Raw genomic sequence first — 23,165 nt, 5'->3', positions numbered from 1 at the left:
GTGGACTGAAAAAGAGCAACATGCTAAACCTGACAAGCTCAGGTGGAGGCCTGCATGGAAGGCCCTAGAAACTCAGAAACTGAAAGTAACCACATTGAATGGTCTAACTAAAAGCAGGTTATGGTGGCTAGTCACTTCCTAGGCCTATTACTTCCTTGACAAAGGTCAATCTTTACCTTAAGTGAGCCTGTTGATTGTCTTTTTGAATCTAATCACATACCTTTGAAATGTCAGAGTAATTTTCTTCTGTAAACCCCTTGAGGCACAACAGAGCAGGAGACCACAGACCTCTCATTGTTACCTTGTTCCCCACATAGCATCTCCATATGCTGCAAATGTTAATTATTAATCACCCTGTGCCCACCAATGTAAAATAATGATGTGTCTCCTGGTTTTACTTTTTATCCAATCCCAGAAATTTCCCTGCCCTGCTTTCTCCCACCCCCTTAAGCTACCACCAATGGATTTTATGTAACCCTCCTTATATTTCCTTCTTTTATTCTAATGTATAAAATAAGCTGCAAACTGCCATTCTCCAGAGCATTTTCTCAATCTGTTGAGATTTTGCTTCCTGTTAATTGTGGTCAGTTTGACTGAAATAAACTCATAAAAATTCTCTACAGGTTTGGTTGCTTCTTACATTGACACTATCCTCCAGAAATGTTAGAAGTAAATGTCTGTGACTTAAGCCATCTAGTTTCTGGTATTTTGTTATATTTCTCTAATGTGAGTGTAATAATCTGGCCCTGGCTGGTTTTGCTCAGTGGATAGAGCATCGGCCAGCCAACTGGAGGGTCCTGGATTTGATTCCGGTCAAGGGCAGGCTTGATTCCTGGCCCAGGGTGAGTACTGGAGGCAAACAATAGATGTGTCTCTCTCACATCAATGTTTCTCTCTCCCTCTCTCTCTCTCCACACCCCCTCCCACTCTGTCTAACAATCAATGGAAAAATATTTTCTGGTGAGGAATAAAAAAACATTTTTTTAAAGAATAATCTAGAAGCTTACTTAATATGTATATTCTTGAATCCCAACCTAAAGAAAATTAGCCTGGGATGCATCTGTCCCAGTATTCTTCCTTTCAAGTAAACTTCAAAGTGATTCTGATGCAGGCACTTCTGGGTAACAAGTCTTTTTAGCAGAAGTAAGCAGATAATTGTTGTTGGTACAATAGGTGGGAGGGTTAGAAGGGAAGGAAGAAGAGAGCTGTTCTGACTTTGAACTTCAACTTTCTTACTCTTCCCTGCTTTACATGTTCCAAACTTTTCCATCTGAGGAGCATACTTAAGATGGCCAGATTCTCTACCTCCAGCATATATCAACAAACACAAATTTAGGATTTTAGAAGGAAAAAATGTGGGGAGGGTAAGCACTCCATAACACTCCAACCTTCTTCCTATCAGGGCTTCATTTGTTCAATAACTACAGGAAAGGTCTTTTCCCTCTCAAGTGACTGCATCATGCATATTCAAGAAATCGGAGCAAAGGAAGGGCTTTTCATAGTCAAAATTATGAAGTAGGCAAAAATGGTAAGTTTTCCTTGTGCCCACTTCTCCCCAAACTGGATGAAGTTAGCTTTTCTGAAAAAAATGAACCAAGAAATCCAATGTGTTGGAGGGTTAGTGCACTACATGGGCCTATGGGTATATGATCTTTTGTACTTCTTGGATAAAATACTTTAGTTTAAAATCCAGAGAACTTAAGGAGCCAAGGCAAGTACTAGAAGAGGTTGGAGTGGGAGGGAAGTGGGGTTCTTAGCTTCTTTAAAGCATTTTTTTCCCCCAAGGGCAAGCCTTGAGCAAAATCTATGGAGGAGATGGGTTAGAAATCTAAGTTGCATGTCGTGTCTCTTTACTAATTCCGAAATGTGGTCTATTCTGGTCACCAATGTATATGGTCTTGACTGAAATCACTAGGATTAATGCATCAGCCTGGAGAGGGTCTTTTTAAGGAAAAAGAAAGATTCTTCAAAATATAAACAGTTCATCGTGTTCTTCAGATCTCATTTTCTCCTTGAGGCACATACAAATTCTGACTGTTCTAACCTTGTAGTGCCATCTCCCAAATTGGCATACATTTTGACATATTTTCTGAAAGCGGTCTATTATGTTATATTCATCAACACATGGTGAATTGAAACTGTTAAGCAAAATATAAAATATTACTAATAACCTATCTGCTATATATTATTAACAATCAAAAGAAACAGTCTTCACCAGTTGGAGGGACAGATCTGTGATATCCATCCATTTCTATGTCCATAAAATATTCTAGCACAAATCAGAGAAACACTTTCAAGTAAAGCCTCATATTTCAGCTGTTTGGTTGCCTGAAATGAAATATAAATTCATGCAACCAAGACAGCAGGCTTCCTGCCTGTGGGAAAGCACCCAGGTCAGAGAATTATGAGGTGCGGGTTTTCCCAGAGCAGCTCCACTAACTGAGTCTTTGGAATCATCAGCTGGTCATTTTCCTTCTCTTGTTCTTGGTGTGTTTAAAATTTGAAACCCTTGAGCTGGTCCTCTTTTAAGTTGTTGTATATATTATGAATAAATGGCCAACTATGTTCAGTGTTGTACTTCTTACATAAAGGTGATGAATACTTCAATTGGGTAAAGAGATTTCAAAATGTTACTAGTCTACAAGACATTTTTACCAGCTTGTTTTCCTGGTGGGAAGTTGTTAGGTAGTAAGAAGAGAGAAGCGTCAGCATTTTTTAGCCTTAACAAACAGAAATTCTATTCACCTGCATGCAGGCTCTCTGTGAGACTATATTCTTGCCACTGTATTTAGTTTCACAGATTGTTATGTCCATCAAAAGTAGGCTCCAGGAAATATATTTTGTTCCCATTTTCACACCTGGTGTTTATTTCTCAGCTTGTTAACTTATATCTTCGTAGACTTTTTGGATTCTTTTTTTCATCTCTTAGATCTACTTAATTTTAAGTAATTTTTCAGTTTATTTCTTCCAATTGAATTTCATTGTCCCTCAGAAGACACTGTGACTAACTGGATATAGGGAAAGGCTGAGTCTGTAGAACTCTATTCCAGGTTCTCTTTTACTACTCATTGGTCTCCTTTACAAAAATATGTTTCTCTGCTTGGAGCTAAAAAAATATTTGTTGAATAAAATGAAGCAATACAGCTTAGTAATAAAGAAAAAAGGACATGGAATAAGAAAGTTTGAATTCCAGTTCTTGACTTGTTAACAACTTGAACTGGGGAAAATTATTTTACCTCTCAGGGCTTCCATTTCCTCTTCTTTAGCCCTAGCTGGGTTGGCTCAGTGGCTAGAGCATCGGCCTGTGGACTGAAGGGTCCTGGGTTCGATTCCAGGATTCCAGTCAAGGTACATACTTCGGTTGCAGGCTCCTGGCTCTGGTAGAGGGCATGTGGGAGGCAACCAATCCATGTACCTCTCTCACATTGGTGTTTCTCTCTGTCTTTCTCTCTCCATTCCACTCTCTCTAAAAATCAATGGAAAAAATATCCTCGGGTGAGGATTAAAAAAAAAAAGAAAAATGAGGATCAGTGTACCTACCTGCTAGGGCCCTTGTGAGTATTAAATTAGGTCCATGCAATGTTTTAACAGAATTCTCAACACATGACAATTGGTCAATAATATCATCTACTAGTGGCCTGTTGCACGAAGATTCGCGCAATAGGCCTTCCTTCCCTTGGCTGCCAGCACCGGTTTTCCTCTGGCACCTGGGACCCAGGCCTTTGGTCCGTCTGTAGCAGTGAGGCTTGGCTTCTCCGCTCCGGCTGCTCCCAGCCCCTCCTTTTTTTTTTCTTTTCCAGCTCCTGGAGCGGAGACCAGGGCCGGCTGGAAGCCTGGGTCGCCCCTGGTGACCCAGGCCCCCAGCCCCTCCTTGAGTGGAGCCCAGGGCCAGTGGGAAGCTTGCCTTCCCCCGTCGCAGGGAGCAACCCAAGCCTCCTGCTTGCTCCAGCTCTGTGGCTACTGCCATCTTCAGTCGTCTTCAGTATTCGCTCCGCACCTGTGTATGCAAATTAACCACCATCTTTGTTGGGTTAATTTGCATAGTTGCTCTGATTGGCTGGTGGGTGTAGCGGAGTGGCGAAATGATGGTTAATTTGCATGTTTCTCTTTTATTAGTGTAGATTATTATGACACATCATTAGTTTTCTTACCTCAAAGCATCCAGCATTCTGTATCCATAGAGTGTCAGAATATCTATTATTGAAATTTTATTTTTTGTATTTCTTGTTTATTGATCAGGAGAACCTATTCCTTAGTTCAAATATTCATGTTTCCTAGTTTAGGAACACAGGTCAGTGACAAACTTCCATGGAACTCAACCCAAAGAAATTCTTCACATTCTAAGATTACTCTGTACTCTGAAAGATACCAGCCTTCTTCATCTCCTCCAAATCTTTCATGCAATCATAATTTCAGTAGAAATTTGTCTATGCCTTCTTTCATGGTTCAGCCACAGCAAACTTAGAAAGCTCCACCCCCACGGATACAATGATAATTCCACCGATATAAATCGCAGACACTTGGCCAGAAAGCCACACATCTGAGGTTTTGTCAAAGCACTGAAAGACATGGCAATTATAGTCTCCTCAACACCAACGCCCTTCTGATGGAGAAATGGATGACACTCCAGCCTCTGTTTGAAATTTTAAATCTAAATACATCTGTTAAAAGAAGGAATAGGCTTTTTTGTTGGGTGGAAACTCTTTTTTGGAGTTTCAAGTTTGATTTTTAGAATACCTTCAACTTTACACGTTTGTGAAATTTTGTATGTTTTCACATTTTTTTTCTTGTGTTCCCATGGCATGTCCAGAATTTGTTTTGATTATAATAGATGTTTATTAAATACTAGAGGCCCAGCACACTTAATTCATGTGGCTCGGGGGGGTGGTGCGGTTTCCTCAGCCCAGCCTGTGTCCTCTTGCAATCCAGGACACTGCACGCACCAGTGACCATACTTTTCATACAGGTGAAAGGCATCTTGCTGTTGTATGGGCAGCTACATTTTTTTGCCCTGATTATAAAAAGTAGTACATAACATGATCCTTCTGAGGCAGTAATACCATTTTCCCCATCTTATGGGTGGAAAACCTGAAGCAGAGAGAAGTTAAGTAATTGGCTTTGTCACACAGTTATAACTGTCAGAATCAGGGCTGACCACAAAATGTGCAAGCCAGAGTCCATGCATGTCATCGCTGCATCATCCTGTGTTTTCAGAGTTAGAGCAGCCTTGCCAGGTTTTAATATTTAAATCTAAGAGACCTTTCCCAATATATAGGATAGGGTCCCTAGGCCTGACTGGCAATCAGGGCCATCTATGGGGTGACAGGCAGGTGGGGCGATCAGCACCCCCCCTGCTGGCACCCACCTTGGCTGGCAGCCTGGTGCCGCCCACTGGCCGGCCCCGCCCCTGATCACCGCCCTCTCAGGGGGCAGACACTCCTGTGTTGAGCATCTGCCCCTGGTGGTCAGTGTGCATCATAGCGACCGTTGGTTCCGCTGGTCATTCCACTGTTCGGTTGATTTGCATATTAGGGTTTTATTATATAGGATTTGTTGACTGATTGCTTCCTTATTAGCTACTTTTTCTTTCTGAAGGTAATTTTTTTTTTAGGGGAGTGTCTTTAAATTATTATACTCTTAATAATCCCATGCTACATCTATAGGTGGTAATGTTTTTCAAACTATGTGTCTAGTGTCATGGTTTTGAAATTTTTTGTTTGGTGTATATCTATACTCTTTCAAATGAATTTACTCAAATGTGTGTGTATGTGGGTAGGGTGTGTGTGTGTGTGTGTGTGTGTGTGTGTGTGTGTGTGTGTGTAGTGCTATACAGGCAAGTAAAAATGACAGCTGCCTTGGGCTTTCTGTGGAGATACCTTCTCTTTATGTGGTTTCATTTTCAAATATGATGTTTTAGTCTACAATTACACCTGAATGTTTTCCCAGTTTATTTTTCTGTCCATTCTTAAAGTACAGTGTACAATTTTCAGTTCCATAAAAAGATTACTCACTTGGTGAGGAAGTATTATAGTCCATGTAGACACAGACTTCTTAGAATGCCTCAGTCCCAGGGAGAAGTCACAAGTACATTAATGGCCTACTTTCCCTACACCAAGAAAATTGATTTCCCCTTTGTTTCTAAGGAAAATCATTTTGAGGGTACTCACCACTATGCCATGAATGGTACTATAAAAAACGTTGGTTTAAAAATTATTTATTCCATGCAGTCTAATTTTATTCTCTTAAAGATGTATTCAGTTTTAGAATGCCCCCCCCTTTTTTTTTTACTGTTTCCTTAATTTAATCTACATAAATGTTTCTATGTGCAGTCTAATGCTCACCAAGCAGTGGAAAAGTATTTTTAGCTGCTGATTCACTTTACTCTGAGTCTTATATTTTCTGGACTTGCCAAGTGTAACCTAGGAACTTATTTCCTGATTTATATCATTTACTCCTCTACTGACTAGCTTAACTTACATTTCAATGGCTGGGGCTTGAAGAAACAACTGAGTGGGATGGTGAGTCTACCAAGATATTTCCTTAAGACTCTTAATAGAAGCCTACACATAGACATCTTAGAACGAGATTTTAAGTGAATGAAGTGAAAACCTGTTTCTCTCTTGTGGTTATTTTGGATTTTCTCACCTTCACATATGGTACCTCCATATAAATCAAAACTTGTTCCATATTGATATATACATGATTCAAACTTACTTTTCATGATATAGTACAGTGATGAATTCAAGCTTACTTCTCACTTTTAACATTGTTTTAGTATGAAGGGGCTACTGTATTCTAACAGAATTACTATATTATGTTAATGTATACATCTAAACTACACACACCACTATATGCCTAGCACCTCTGATTAATTATGGAAATCACCTTCATTTCAATAGTGAAATTTACATGACAACAGCTTCTGGGGCTCAGTGGAGCATCAGACCAGCATGTCACAGAATTCCCTTGTAGTGTGGGTGTTGACAGGGTTCTGTTGATATCAAATTTGCAATGAAAATGTCTCATAAATGTGCATCCACATAGAACATTACTTAGAAGGAATCAGCTCAATATTCACATGGGTCATTACTGTCAGAGATGGAAAATTTCCTCACTTACATTAGGAACACAAGCTATTAAGAATATGTAATCAGCTTGGCTGGCATGGCTCAGTGGTTGAGCATTGACCTATGAACCAGGAAGTCATGGTTCAACTCCTGGTCAGGGCACATGCCCAGATTGAGGGCTCAATCCCCAATGTGTGGTGTGTAGGAGGCAGCTGATCAATGATTCTCTCTCATCATTGGTGTTTCTATCTCTCTCTCCCTCTCCCTTCCTCTCTGGAATCAATAAAAATATATATTTTTTAAAAAGTTATCTTTTAAAAATATATAGATATATAGATATAGATAGAGATAGAGATAGATATAGATATAGATATAGATATAGATATAAATATATATGACCTGAAAGATTTGTCTTAAATGTTTAGAAAGGGTGTTCAGATATAGAACTGTCACCTTTGTGTTCTCCCCTGTTACTGTATAAAGCCTTTTGTATCCTGAAAATCATGAATAAATGTGAGATGAAGACTCTAAATCAGGCAACAGAATGTACTGGTCCAGAGGGGTTATAATAGGGAATAAGTATCAAGACAAAATAGAACAGAGGAATAATTAGGCTGAATATTACAACGAAGTTCTTAATAGGGAGAACTATTAGACTGTGAAATAGTCTTTCAAATGCACTGGAAAAAGACATTACTCGAGCCATTTAAAATCAGACTGGACTGAAGTACTCCAAAATGCAGTATGCGATGGGGACCAAGCCTACATTAGAAGTGGAAGGAGGAGAATGACCTAATAGCTTCTACCGTCTGTGTGATTACTATGATTGTACTCATTTTATGTGTTCAGTCTTGGTGGAAAATCTTCTGTCATTTTATGCTACTTCGAGGGAGCAATTTCAACAAATTTATCTAATGTAGAATTGGATGCATTTAGCAGCATCTCAGAAAAGATGAAAATGCACAATAAACAGTGTAAAATAGCGAAGCATGAGTAAACACTATTCCTTTACTTTTGGGAGGGACCCCTGGAGAAAACAATTCTCACCCTGGAACTCTGGCCACATTCCAATGTGCATAAATGCATCCTGTCTGCCTGGCTTTCAGGTATTAATTTTCATTTCTGTTGTTTAGTGGTATCTTGGGATGATGTGGAGTACAGGACAACAAATTGAAACCTTTCATCCCCAGGTCAATGACCACAGTTTGGCAGGAGGTAGGTAGGACCCTTGGAAAAAAAAAATCTTGCAACATTTTGTGACTGATATCTATTAGAGAAACGGACAGGAAAGAGAAAATGGTTTAATTTTAAGAAAAGAGTTTGACATGAAATAAGGAAGAGGAAAAGGTATTCAGGGAAGTTGTAAACATGTTGTAAACATGACATCTTTCAAAAGAAGACCATCCTCAGTCTTGTGCAGCTCTGGTGATCACCTGTCCTGAAGTAGAGAAGTGAGGCAGGTGACCTTTAGATATTTATCTTCGTTCTTTTATTCAATAAAAATATTACATTTTATTACAATTCAATTTTATCCTATCTTTTCATTTGTTCAACCCACCAATTCTAATTGCAGTGATACAAATTTAGAGATGGGATGATTTTGATGTTTGGTCATTGTGAGGTAAATGATTTGACTTATTATTTCTTTTCATGTGTACACCACAACTTTTTAGAACGACCCTCATACACAAATAAGTGGATCATTGAAAATATTTTCATTATTAATAATATTTTCTGTTTGTGTAACTTCTCATACTTTCTCAATTTACTAATCACATATTCCTGAATTATGAAAAACATTCAATATAAATTGAGGTCTCTACCCCCCAAGACCCCCCCCCCACAAGTGTATCCTATTCCTGTGTTGGCATAATTTTCAATGATTTCATTTGTAAGGATCTAGCTCATAGACCAAGAGATTTTATACAAACTTTTTTTGGGGGGGCGGGGGGAGAAGTGGAGACTGTCAATACTAAAAGGTATTCTTACCATTTATCCTTCTGTTTAGCCCAAGGAATGTAGATATTCTAGCATTTTTGTTCTTTTATTTGTGAAAAATGAGTTTCAAGACTTTTTCTCCTTAGTTTCCATCCTGAGCACCTGTGCTATTCTGAATAGAAATCAAGTAAACGTTAGGGCAGAACCCTTCAAAATATCCTTAGAGTTCTGCTGCATGATCAGAACCTGAAAGGATGGACAGCTAAAACCTACAGGTGTGAGAAATCTTTATAAAGGCAAGACACTGGCATTACGAAAGGGAAATATCACTTTATTAAGGTCTAGTGTACAATAGTTTCCAAAATCTGTTTAAATTCTACTGACCTATTTTGAGAGAGAGAAAAAAAAAAGGTGCCTAGCACTATAGAATCATTAAGTAATAGCCTAAACCTCTGTGGTAGGAGCTGTATAACCCACAGTTTAGTATAATGGCAATCTAAGTGTTCTGGTTATGACTATATTAAATAAATTTACACAAACAATTAGAGTTCAGGTAGCAGCCTTAAAATACGTGATCAGATAAACCAAAGCAGACTTAGATGTAGGGAACTGAACCATGTTTCTCTACCAATAAATGCTTTATTCTCCTCAAAGAAACACCATATAGCTCTACTGACCAGTTCTAAGATCAGCTAGCACAAATAAATTGAAGCAGAGAAACTCAAAGCGCTAACTATTGCTGAGGTTTTTAAGTCACACTAGCTTCAACTCACATTGACCTCAACTTTGAATATACATGTAACTATACCAGTATGTGTCAAACACAGCATTATTCAAATAACAGTAGAAAAATTTTATTAGCAATTTAGCTGAGCACTTGGCCACAGATTATTAGAAGTGTGCCGTTTTGTTATTTGTTATCAAAATGTATACAATGCTTGAAGATACTTACAAAGCAGGGGTATGTCCCCTTAAGATATCTACCTAAAAGTGTTATGCCTTGGGGAATCTCCCACGCTTGTTAACCCAGGGAAGGAACTAGAAGAAAATCTAAATGAAATCCTTAAGAATCAAGCTCCTTGGATATATTACCTAGTCTATTTCTAGACCGCGAATCCCCCGACCTCTGAGTTATCTCACTGTCAGATAAGAAAATGGAACAGGAGAGATGAAGAGATAGATGCTCTCAGTTTGGCTTTTCGATTTTTCACTCAAGCCAAAGGGAGCAAAGTGCATAGAGTGAGGGATCATTTCCAAGAGCGTGTGCAGCACAGCGAACCGCTGACCGCCTCCCCCTGCAGAGTGCATCCCGGCTGCACACGGACCAAGTCCCGCTGCCCGCTGCCCGCTGCCCGCTGCCCACCTCGCCCGGCAACCTCCACGCCCACACGAAACAGCCGGTGTGGCAGCCAGTCACCGCAGGGTTTCCTGGGCACAAAACCTGAGGAACACCCAGATCCAAACGTCTCCTGAGCCCAGAACAGGGCTGGCCGTGGTTGGCTGATGAGCCCGGTCTCTCTGGGGGTCTGCGAGCATCCGTGGTCCCTCCACCTCGCTCATTCTGGCTGCATCCTGTGCCCTCAAAGCTGCCTCCCGCCCGGAGACACAGAAGTGCGCGCACACACACAAACTCTCACTCACGCACACCCACCCACATGGCCTCTGCCCCCCACCCTCCCCACCCCTGCAACACTGTAGGGACCGGTCTGTGCTCTGCCTCAACTTTCCCGGCTGCACCTGCCCCACGCGGCACCCGAGCCTGCGCGCCCTCCCCGGGCGCCCTCCAGAGGGACACGTCCTGCTCTGGACCCCTTACCTGGCACTGACAACTCCTGGCAGGGACTGGAGCTGACCGTGGTGGCAGCGGCGGTGGCTGAGCCTGCACCCGGGCTCTGGCTCATGGTTGGTCCTCCTCATCCGACACAAAAGAGGTAGCTTGCTGGCTTTGTCCTTTCCAAATGCCAGGGAGAACTTCTTCTGCCCCCGAGATGGCCAACTTGTGCGCGCCGTTTCCCGTCACAGTGCCCCCCTGCCTCTGCCACCGCCCCCTCCCGGCTGCGAGCTGGACCACTGCCCGGTGGCAGCACATCCAGGCCTCCCAGTCAGTGGGGAGTGGGGAAAGGGAGGGTGGGAGGAGGAGACGAAGGAGGTTGGGAAAAGGGGGAGACCCAGTGGTCTTCCAGGGGGGGCGGGGGAACAGTTCCCAACGGAGCCCCTCGCCTCGTTACAGGCAAACACACTTCCCAGGCGCGGAAGCAACTTTCCTTCACCTTGGCCAGGCTAAAGCCACGGCATCTGACTGGGACTGCCGGCAGGGGCAGGGACCTGGCATTCTCTCCTTCCCATGCCGGCTTTCTCCTGTCCTCCCTCTCTGGCTCTCCTCTCCCCTCCCCCCTCCGCTCCTCCCTCCCGCTGATAGGGGTGTATCTGCAGAGTCTTCGGGGCGCTAGGGTACCTAGACGAGAGGGCTGTTGAATGGAAATCCGGAGAGGTTTTACCGGACCTTCGCCTCCCTCTGAAATCCTTAGGCAGGGCACGCCGAGGTTGGGGATGTCGGAGGGGCGGGGTGGAGGGGCGTGGGGCGGCGGGAGACCTGCGGCTCTAACTTTGAAGCTCTGCTCGAGCTCCCGGCCTGCAGGAGAGCGAGTACTCGCCGTCAGCCCAGGAGAAGGTCTCCCGTGGCCCCCTGGCACCCGGCTCACCGCGCGCGAGAGGGAAAGGGAGAGCGGGAGCGAGAGAGCCTGGGAGGCCGGCGTGCAGCTCTGCCCCACACGCAGCTCAACTGCACATTGCAAGCCCCTGGAGAGGGCTTGTGCAGAACAATCTCTGGGTCAGGCGGGCGGGAGACGCTCCCGTTTCCTAGCAACCCTCATCAATCTTCTCCGGATTGCTCCCTCTGAAGGAATTCGATTGGACAGCCCCTGGAGGGAAGACACGCCCCTTGAAGAATGCTGGGTTGCTGCTTTTTTCGCATTCTCCAAAATTTCTTGGGTGGAATAAGATTAGAGGAGAGTGCTGAATTGTCTCCCTCCTTGTCCCTCTATGCTGCCACGCAGCCCCCTTGCAGCGACCCCCTCCCCCCAGGAGTCCTTCTTTAGTCCTCCTGGTGGTTAGCAGACCCAGTCAACGTTCTCCACAGAACCCCTTCTTTCTTCTTAAAATTAAATAAATAAAAACCTTAAACCGGTGACGTAGGCACAAAAGAAAAAAAGGCAAACGAAAATAGCTTGAATCGACTCTGAGCTACAGATTAAATCCTAAAGGTAACATTCCAGGCATCTTTCCATGTTTAGACACCTTGTATTTAATTTCAAAATTGAAACTTATGAAATTTCCCGACCTGATATACTAACTTTGTGTTAATCAGGGGCTGAGTGATATGTAGCCTGAGACAATTCAACTTCATTCGTTAATGCTACCTTTATTTTTTAAGATTTAATGTCAAGTTGTTTAACAATTGCCTCTTTTGTAACCTAGCCAAAACAGGTAAACTACAGAAATAATTTTTACCACTGGTTCCTTTAGAAACTAACAATATTTAGAAGACACGTGAACTTATACAGCTATTCCATTGTGAATGCTATGAAAACTAGGAACTTGAGTATATTAAAAATTAAAATAGTACTAAGTAGTAAAATTCTAAATATTGTAAAGCCCGCCTTCCAACACTGTTCTACCTAGAATGCAATGGTCATGTCAAAATAAAAAGCAAAATCACTCGTCCTTTGCATTTCATTACTATTATCTAACATGTCCTGCTTACCACGAACACATCGGACTTTCATAAGAGAACATTTTCGTAGTTTGTCCCACAGGCAACTGTACATCCAAGAGCAGTGGCACAGCAATGGAGAAGCTAAAGACCTACACACGGCAAGGGCTTCATACAGCATGAAGCCATGTTAGCAGCTCTTGGTTTCATTCAGAATCTTCCAGAATATTCCATTTTGCTTTTCAAAAACTTTATCAGAATCACTTCAGATTGAGAGAAGTAGAAGAGAGCTGATATTTGTACCTCGTTAAAAAAGGAAAGTAGCTGTGTTTGTACAAAATAGTATAGACTGAACTGCATTGGCATAGCCTGCATCTAGGTGGGTTTTTTTGTTATTTTTTTTTTAACACACTAAAGATGGTGATGTGTAAAAGCTGAAATACTGAAGCAAATGATCAATATGTTGTCAGATCTGGGTTTATGAAACACTTTCCTTTTCCCCCTGCCACACAGTTACAAAGAAATGATGAACACGGGGCTTTGTAGCCTGGTTGTAGCATTTGACTGAATTTGAATCCTTAATTACCATCACTTCCTAGCCCTGTGACTGTGGTCAAGTTTCTTAACCTCACTATATCTCGGTTTCATCGTCTGTAAAATGGGACTAATAGTTGCTCACCCCTCAGTTATTTTAGGATTAATAAGTACTTGTAAACAACCTGCAAATACTAGTTATGACTATTAGTCTCTATTAATATTTTAACTGTTAAGCCTATGTTATATTTAATTGAAAGCAACTCGTTTCCTGCTTTAACTCTTCCCTTTTAATTTAATTTAAATTCATCATTGACTGGGAACGTAGCTTTAACTTTAATGTAAATTTGTTGGTGTGTGTATGTTGTGTGTGTGTGTGTGTGTGTGTGTGTACTAGTATACACATGCATGTTTTCAGATTTTTTTTATTTTCCAAAAAATTTTAGAGCCTCAGGGGATAGGACTAAATGACGACATCTGGCTAACTGGCATGTCAATTAGGAAATGACATCTCTTCCCCCCTACTTCACCCAAGTATTCTAATGGCTCTATTTATAAACAATTCTACTCCCCTATTTTAAGTACCTCTGGCACAGCATGTTTAACAAGGATTTCCAAGTCAAACACATGTATTTAGATATCTAGACCACTCTTCCTAGTTAATATTTTATATTACTTCGATTACTTTTTACTAATCTATCTGTATTTATTTGAATGATTATGATATTTCTTCTTAGGACCCCCTACAGTTAATGTCCTGACTTTTGTTATACTACCTTTTACTTTAAAAAAGAATATGTTTTTATTGATTTCAGAGGAGAAGGGAGAGGGAGAGAGAAATAGAAACATCAATGATGAGAGGGAATCATTTTTTGGCTGCCTCCTGCATGCCCCCATACTGGGCATCAAGCCTACAACCCAGGCATGTGCCCTGACCAGGAATAGAACTGTGACCTCCTAGTTCATAGGTTGATGCTCAGCCACTAAGCCATGCCAGCTGGGCTGCTATACTACCTTTTAAATATGGCCCATAAAGCATACCATTTTTCATTCAGAAATAACAGAGAGTTAATGTGCTGTCATTATTAATTACAAATGAAATGCCTTCTATATCCTTATTCTGATCCAGACTGCACTCTCACTAGTATTCCCTTTGGAGCAAATCCCCATTGGATCAATCCAGAAATCAATTTCATTGTTGGTTTCTACTATCAGTCCACATTGTGCTGTTTTATTATTATTATTATTATTATTATTATTATTATTATTACTATTTATGGGGAGATCAAATATCCAGTTTATCGGAGACAGTTCTGGTTTACATCTATTGTGTGGATGTATTCACAGTGCACACTTTATTCTTCAAAAATTCAGGTTTGATCATTAAATTATAGTCATCAGAATCTTCTAATTATCTGGCAAATATCTCTTGCCTGAGCCTTCCCTTGCTCCATCTGCCATGTGACTATTAAATTCCTCTGTGTAACTAACTCCTTTTCCTGGATGGGACTAATCAATTCTGGAGTCCTAATACATATATCTATGTAAATATATAATGTATGTATAAAATATTACAACTTATATTTAATTTGCTTATAGATATTCCTCATTTATTTTTCAATTCCTTTCTAAATATGTTGCCCCTTGAATCATCTGTAAAGTCTGATTTTATTTACTGTTACACAATGTGAAAACAAAAATATTAGTCTTAATTTTGATTGAAGCTTCAAGGCAAAAGGTGTCAACTATTTCATATTCCAAAGCAAGAGTTGCCAGACTCACTGTGCTGGACTTGAGTGGAATATCTTTAAACCACATGGATCATACAAGAGTTAAAGTTCAAGAAGCTGGCAGAGGAAGGAAGTTGGTAGGTTGGGGATGGGAGTGTGTATGCTTTTTCCTCACTTGAACTCTCGTGAGGGATGCTTTTGCTTCAGCGAAACCATTGCTATATCCCTGAAATTAGGGTGATGCAATAGACTGCTTTTTAATCATAGCAGAAGAATATAAAATACAAGAGGCTGTGTGTTGATTGGTCTCCCAGAGGGCTGAAAGAAAAGAAGGCTGGACTTGGTGTGACTGCACTCCTACCTATGACAGATAAAAGGTTTTCGTTTCCTTGATACTATGTGTTGGGAGAGTGAACACAGCAGAACATGTTTTCTTAGATCCTAAGCAGAAGGTTCTGGTGGAGAAACTTTGGATCTCCAGTAGACAATTAGCCCAGTGGTTGAGCGTCGAACTATGAACTAGGAGGTTATGGTTCAATTCCTCATCAGGGCACATGCCTGGGTTGTGGGCTTGATCCCCAGTGTGGGATGGGCAGGAGGCAGCCAATCAATGATTCTCTCTTATTATTGACTAGAGGCCCAGTTCACGAATTTGTGCACCGCTGGGGTCTCTTGGCCTGGCCTGTGGGATTGGGTCAAAACCAGCTCTTCAACATCCCCTGAGGGGTCCTGGATTGCAAGAGGGTGCAGGCCAGGCCGAGGGACCCCACCAGTGAACAATTGGTGCCTGGGAGGAACACAGGAGGTTGGCCAGCCAGGGAGGGACCAAAGGAGGGCTCCAGGGCGTGCCTGACCCGTCTTACTCGGTCCTGATTGGCCAGACTCCAGGAGCAAGCTAACCTACTGGTTGGAGTGTCTGCCCCCTGGTGGTCAGTGCTTGTCATAATGATTGGTTGACTGTCTGCCCCCTGGTGGTCAGTGCACATCATAGCAAGAGGTTGAGCGGCCTTAGCATATTATGCTTTGATTGGTTGAATGGCTGACTGGACACAACATATTAGGCTTTTATTATTAGGATGCTTCTATCTCTCTTTTCTCCCTCCCACTCTGAAAGCAATAAAAAATATTTTTAAAAAAAGAAAAAGAAAAAATATCCTCGGGTGAGGATTAACAATAACAACAAAATCAAGTCAGATTCTACAACAAGACATCCCCAGAGTCTGAGGGTCTTCAAAGAACTGATTAAATTGGGATTTAAAAAGTCAGCTTCGAATACTTGCTAAGCCCAGGAAAAAGCAATGCCAGATCAGTACTGGTCAAATAGGACTTTTCTTGTCCCTTCTAACCTTCTATCTCTGACCTCTTTAGCTCTGAGGGATCAAAAGCTCCATTGATGATTAAGGTGGAGGGAAGATGAGGATGAGGAACTGGCTGAGCAAAGAAAAGAGCGGGCCAGGTCCCATTGCAGTCCTTTCTCCTACTGCTTTCCCAGGGGAAAAGAGCATCTTCAGTGCGATGAGCATTGGGAATTGGATTATTACTCTGCATTTATTCTACCTGAGTCTAGTGTTTGGTTTTTCTTTTTTTGGGTTTTGGTTTTTTTGGGGGAGGTGTTTATTTTTGTACTAAAGTGAAGGGAGGAATTTTTTATCTGGGAAAAATCTGAAAGTCAAGGCACTGGCTTTGAATTAAATCCAAGAGGATAGAGAAGAACAAGCCCCATAGGCAAGATTATGCAGGTGCGGTGGTGATAAAGAATGCAATGGTTTTTGTGGTGCTTTATGAAACTCACTTGTTATAAATAGTCTCATTCATACTTTTGATTCTTTAGCATTTTATCCCTGATTCTTTTAAGAGAAAATAAATAGGAATAACGCTTGAATAATTACTATGTCCTTCACATATTGTATAGTTAACAGCTGAATTAAGGGTTGTTCTAAAATTTAATATTCAACTATTAAAATACTTGTCACCCACAAAGGATTCTTTGGAAAAGTTGAATTTTCAATCATTAATTTAAATATTGATAAAATAAATATAATATAAAAATAAATTTTAATAAAATTAGTACATTCTTTAAAAATACTCAGCCCAAGAAATTGAAACACTTCATTTGTCTTCCCCATTGACTGGAAATTTCAGACACCATAGCTGTTATGTTTACTGTTACATCCTGGTACTTATGGAAATGATATGTGTGTGGAGGGGTGGGAGTTGGGGAAAGACTTGCAGGAAGACATTTATTGAATGAATGAATTAACCTTTAAAGATTAAAAGATCATATTGATTTACATTTTATAGTTGAGTAAACTGAGACCTGGATTTAGCATGTGCTGCCAAAATTATATAGGAGGAGTTTAGAATTGTTAATCTGGTTCATTAACCTGGATCATAATTGTTAATCTGGTTCACCCATTTCATAAGGGTGCCAGGGCTGACCAGCTACGGATGAATAGATTACTCTGACACATGTTTCTGTAAAAGAGAGCGCTAAGGGGCTGCTTGGCTTTAGGAACAAAAACAGCCCTGATTGTCTGCCTCTTTAGGCTTTTATTGTAACAACAGCTTGAAATAAAATTAGCCTCTAGATCAGCCGTGGGCAAACTACGGCCTGCAGGCCGGATCTGGCCCGTTCGGCTGTTCTATCTGGCCCGCGGAGCTGAAAGAGCGGAGGGTTCTCTTGCTCTCCCCTCCGCTCCTTCACCAGCAGCAGTGTTAACATGGCAATGTCAGGAAACATGGCCGCAGCTCCTTCTTCTGAGTCCAGTTTAAGAACCCATTGTGGCCCTCGAGTCAAAAAGTTTGCCCACCCCTGCTCTAGATGCAATCAGCAGGGTAAGTATCCTTGAGAAAGCACATGCTTCTACAAGGTCAGGTCCAAAAGATTAAACAGAGATTCCAGCAAAATTCCCAGGCACTCGGACTTGTTTGGAAAAGTCAAGGCAGGGGCTGCTGCCTTCGGCAAGGTACCCCTAAAAGTCCACTGACTTTTCGGAGAATCCTCCTTACACTCTTTCCAACCAAGTCTTGTGCTTCCCCACATAATTGTTAATTTGGTTCACCCACTTCATGAGGGGAATGGGTTTATGTGCTATTATTTATCAGTTTCATGTGTCTAAAACTGCTGGATATGTTGTATTGTCAATAGGCATCTGATGAATGAAAGACTAAATGGTTGGAAGCCCTTCTTAGGGGTTTCACCTAAATTTTGTATTTTTATAACAAGCAAACTGTTTTTAGTTTTAGGTTTATAAAAAAAATTTTTTGGGAGGTAGGGCTAGACAGGGATAATGGGATCTGATGACGGTTATGAACTTTATAAGGGAATTAAAGTCTCTTGGCACAGACACTGGTTGGAGGAGTTAATTTATATAGATAATGTGTGGGAGAATAAATCACTGCTTTCACTCTAGACTCATGCCTCTAGTCTAAATAAATGATGCAGAGCACAGATATTAAATGAGTTCAGAAGAGGGAAAAGCATGTCCACTGGGTTTGCCTTTCCACTAATAAATTTAATCTCAAAGATTTTGGCAAAGATTTACATTGTACATTTTAGAAATAGCATATGTTAAATGTTATTTATTTTAGTCTTATATCGATTATTTCCTTCCTGAGAATTCGAATCTATTTTTCATACCTGGAAATGATGACATACTGATTGGGTCACCCCTAAGTCAGCTTTCAGTTCAGAGCAAGGCCCAGTTATATATATATATATATATATATATATATATATATATATATATATATATACACTAGAGGCCTGATGTACGAAAATTTATGGAAGAGTAGGCCTTCCTTCCCCCGGCTTCCGGCACTGGCTTCCCTCTGGCACCTGGGACCTGGGCTTCCCTCCTTCAGCCGCCGGCAGGCACCCGGGACCCAGGCGGGCTTCCCCTTAGCCCCGGCTTCGTCAGGAAGGACGTCCGGAATGACATCCGGAAGACGTCTGGTCTAATTAGTATATTACCCTTTTATTATTATAGATAGTGTCAAACACTATGCCAAGTACATAAAATACCAAGGACATAAGATAGGGTCCCTGCCCTTGAAAATTTCTCTTCTGATAATAGTGAGCAGAATTGGCAACAAATCATTCAAAAATACAATATGATGGCCCTGGCCAGTGTGGCTCAGTTGGTTGTCATCCCATGTACCAAGAGGCCACCAGTTTGATTCTAGGTCAGGGCACATGCCCAAGTTGCATTCCAGCTTTGATTCCCGGTAGGTATCATGAGGCAGCCAATCAATGTCATTGATGTTTCTCTATCTCCTCCTCCCTTCTTCTCTCTCTAAAAAATCAGTGAAAACATATTTAAAAAAATACAATATGATGCAATATGTAAGAGAGGTTCTTTAGGAAAAAGAGTGGCCCAGTGGACTGGCCACTATGCATTACTCAAGATCCAGCTATCTCATCATTCACTCAGGAGACAAGAATAGACAGATCAGCAGTGCAAGTTGTTTTTGCCCTGTGTGTCCAGAAAGTACAATCTTTATCAAAGCCATATCGCATAGTTTCTGTCTGACCAGCCAGACCTGATCATATGATGGCCCATAGCTACAAATTGGGTTGGAAAAGTATGCAATTAGTTTTTCCATTCTCTTTTCTGTAAAGCGTCAAGAAAAAGAGCAAATGGGATTGGCGGATGGGTGGGCCAGCCAGTGGTGTCTGATTCAGGGAGTGATCTCATGGCTTGCCTCTTAAACCTTTTCTACACTAGAAAAAGTGTTCTAGCCCATGATTTATTTTTTATTGGAAAGTGAAGTGACACAGATAGATCATCTATGGAAGGGTCAATGTTTGTAGTTGCCTATTGAGAGCACTTACTTTGTCTTTTTTAGGCTGTGGCCAAGTGACCCTTTTGGGCCAAGGTCAACTGTAGCACCTGCTCTTAATTACATTAATGACTGGCTAATTTTTTATCCAAAAGCAGTATATATCATTTAAGATCTTTAGGGCCTAAAAATATGTGTCTGTTTAAAGAAAATCCTAAATTGCATTGCAGACTACTTATATTGATAGGTATGTGTATAAATTCCTAACACAAATATGCCGTTAGAGCTATTTGGGAGAATGTTAAGTAAAGATATGCATTTTAAGCACACACACTCACACACAACTCAACCAACCAAACAAAAAAATAAGTGTTGACTCCTGAAGCATAAATGTTTTGTACTGAGGTACCTCTAGAGGCTCTGTTCTGATGATTCATTAAATAATAAGTATTTATTGAGGGTGTATTCTGTGCCAGGCAGTGTGCTACATGCTGGGTGTGCATGACAGATTACTTCAATATAACTAGCTCTTGGTGCTGTGGAGCAGACAGCCAGAAAAATGCTTTCACTCAATATGGAACTTTATTTTTAGGAATGTTCCAAACATTGTCTTTATGACTATGGGAGATGTCCTCAGTTTTCAGTATTATATTTCATGTTATTTTACTTTAATTCACAATATTCTGCTTTTTAAATTTAGTTTACCTTGCTACATTGGAAATATTCTTTTCATTAAAAACAAAAGTAAGAAAACAAAAAATCTTTGTCTCCTATCTCTACCTTTTCTTCTTTAACCTTTTTCATATGTTTGAATAATAGCTAGTAAGTTCTCCAAGTTTGTAAATGAATCTTTTTTTTTTTTTTTTTAGCATGAAAGGCAATGTGCCTACTAGGGAAACCTTATCCATAAGTAAAATCAAGGTCATGAATAATAAAGAATTTTTTTTTGTCTGATCTAGTATGAGGACACCTTAAGAGAGGAAAGATTCTGGGTGGAGATACTATACAAATGTTAATGTAAGCTTTAAGATTTGCTGTCATTCTTAGGCCAGGATTTAATAGAATAAATTCAAGCTTCAGGAAAATTTTTCTCAGGCAAAACATGTTTTGCTTGAATTATCTTAACAGTCCAGTTAAAACCTTAATTAGGCAATTGTTTCTATTCTCTGGCTTAGTTTGGTAGTGGAGATTCAGTCACCCAGGGCATGACACATCAATTAGATGCAGTGTCAAATTAGTAGTACAAAATGCAAATCAAAAACTCCATACTGTTCAAAGTAGAACATCTCAGACTAAAAAGAAGGATTGGTTTAAAGTTTTAGGGAAATGTTTATTAAAGTTATGTGTTAGTCACAAATCTTTACATTAATGAGTCATTATTTTTCCTAAAGCATAATTATGTAGATTCGAAAAGTTGTAGAATGACTGTGCTTTTATTAGTTGCAATGATCAGAGTGTTGAGAGGTTGACCTCTTCTTACAGTTTTCAGGGAAGAAAGTACAAACCCCTTTCTCTGCCTTAAGTGAATTCTTTTTGTTCCTTAGTTTACTCTTCCAGTGATGAAGCTGCTCTTTACCACCTGATTCTTGCCCATGCACACGCTAAGAATCTAACTTCCTAACTGATGTTTGAGGAACATGTAGCGATGAGAGACTTGCTGAGTAAGAACTCTGGAAGGCTCAGGGAGAAGTCAGCTACCCCAGTCCTTCTCAAATAGTTTTCTGCCCAGAGTCCAAATTTGATGATGTTCCAGCTCGTGGTCATTCTCAAAGGCATATTTAAAGTTATTCTGAATTCTTTTGTCAGCTGTCGCTCAATTTTTTTTCTTCCACTAAAGGAGTATATTGGAAAGCAGGTAAGAGTGACTTGATTTTAGGAGCACTCTGTACCCCTCCTAGTTTACATAGAAAGTAAAACATCCAGGCAAAGGAAAGCATTCAAAAGGCTTGTCACTTTATCATAGGACGGGAACTATGACTTCTTCCATTATGTTCCCTCTCGCAGAAATAGCCGTGGTAAATCTGTGATGCCCACGAAGCCTTCCTGAGAGGTCTCTTCATGCTTATATTATTAACACTTTTTCTTTGAATATATTTTTGAGTTTTCAAACTGCTTTCACTTCCTTATTTTACCATCATTCTTTGAGTCAAAAAATACGATTGTTCCTATTTTCTAGATGAGAAACCTAAGGCTAAGAAAAATTCAGTGACTTATTCTAGGTCATATAGCAAATGGGTAGTAGATCCAGAATTTCCATCAAGTGAATTGATTTTTAATCCACTGTATATTCCAGGATCCTGCCCTGCCTCTCATTACTCCATATTCACAGGATGATGCTTTTCTGTTATACCCATTCCTTCCACACACCCCTCTATGCTTACAGGTACTCTACCTTTAGGTGGTTTTTTATAGCCTCACCTTATTTCCCCTTCAAAATTCTGCTGAGTTCATCTTGTCCACAGGATTTAATCTTCAGTAGCATTACAAGGAAAAAAAAGTGTTATCAGATAAACCCATTCCTATTAAAGGCTTGACCAGATAATGATTACCTCTCCCAGGTAAGTGTTAGCTTTAAGGAATGATATCACTACTGAGAGTTTCAGTTTCCTTGGAAATCAATGAGATTATAAACCTACTGTGAAAATAATGATTGGAAGTATGATGGTGATAAATCTGTATAAGATCTAAATTAAATAATGAAGCCAAAATCTTATGAAGATTTTTTTTTTTTTGGTTAGTACCTATAATCCCCTCTTGCTCTCATGATCTAATCAACTGCACAGTAAACTATGAGAAAAGGCACCATGTCCACTTGTTCAGTCTCCTTTGCCTGAAACCTGGTGCAGGGTCTGGAACATTTATCGAATGAATGAACTTCTATGACATTGCCAACAACCTGCTTGATTATAACCGTGGAAAGATGATGTAGGACATAGCAAAGTTGATATTGTGATAATGTAATTATAAAAAACATTATTTTTTTTAAAAAAACTATTTTATTATGAAGTATAACCCACATATAGAAAAAAGTATTAAAAATAAATGTGCATCTCAGTGAATGATCACAAAGACAACACTCATGTAGCCATTACCCACGTGAAAGAGTAGAACATTGCAAAACTCCAGAAGTTTCCTTCTGCCCCTCTCAACCACAATCCCGTCTTCCTCCTCAAAGGTAACCCATTATTCTGACCTCTACCTCTATAGTATAGTTATTATGCCTAGTTTTGAACTTTGTGTAAATGGAATCATATGGTATGTTGTATTTAGACTTTTACTCAACACTATGTATACTTACAAGTTCTTCCATTGTCTTACCATCATGGTCAACTTGTGCATGAATTGGGTTAATTATGGTCTTTTCTCAGGTCTTAACACCATCTTACTCATTGAATGGTTCTT

At 40.4% G+C, this 23,165-nt stretch overlaps 1 protein-coding gene across 2 annotated transcripts in view; it reads right to left on the bottom strand.

The window, feature by feature from the left end:
* GRM3 (glutamate metabotropic receptor 3) overlaps positions 1 to 11,141 on the bottom strand; it is a 192,963-nt gene extending 181,822 nt beyond the window's left edge. For both annotated transcript variants that reach the window (XM_059712178.1, XM_059712179.1), the window contains exon 1: positions 10,822 to 11,141. The gene's annotated coding sequence lies outside the window, so the exon portion shown is untranslated. The remainder of the gene's footprint in view (positions 1 to 10,821) is intronic.
* Positions 11,142 to 23,165: the final 12,024 nt, after the last annotated feature.

The sequence above is a fragment of the Myotis daubentonii genome, chromosome 10 (genome assembly GCF_963259705.1).
Source record: "Myotis daubentonii chromosome 10, mMyoDau2.1, whole genome shotgun sequence".
NCBI lineage: Eukaryota > Metazoa > Chordata > Mammalia > Chiroptera > Vespertilionidae > Myotis > Myotis daubentonii.
This window is presented reverse-complemented; position numbering and strand designations above follow the sequence as displayed.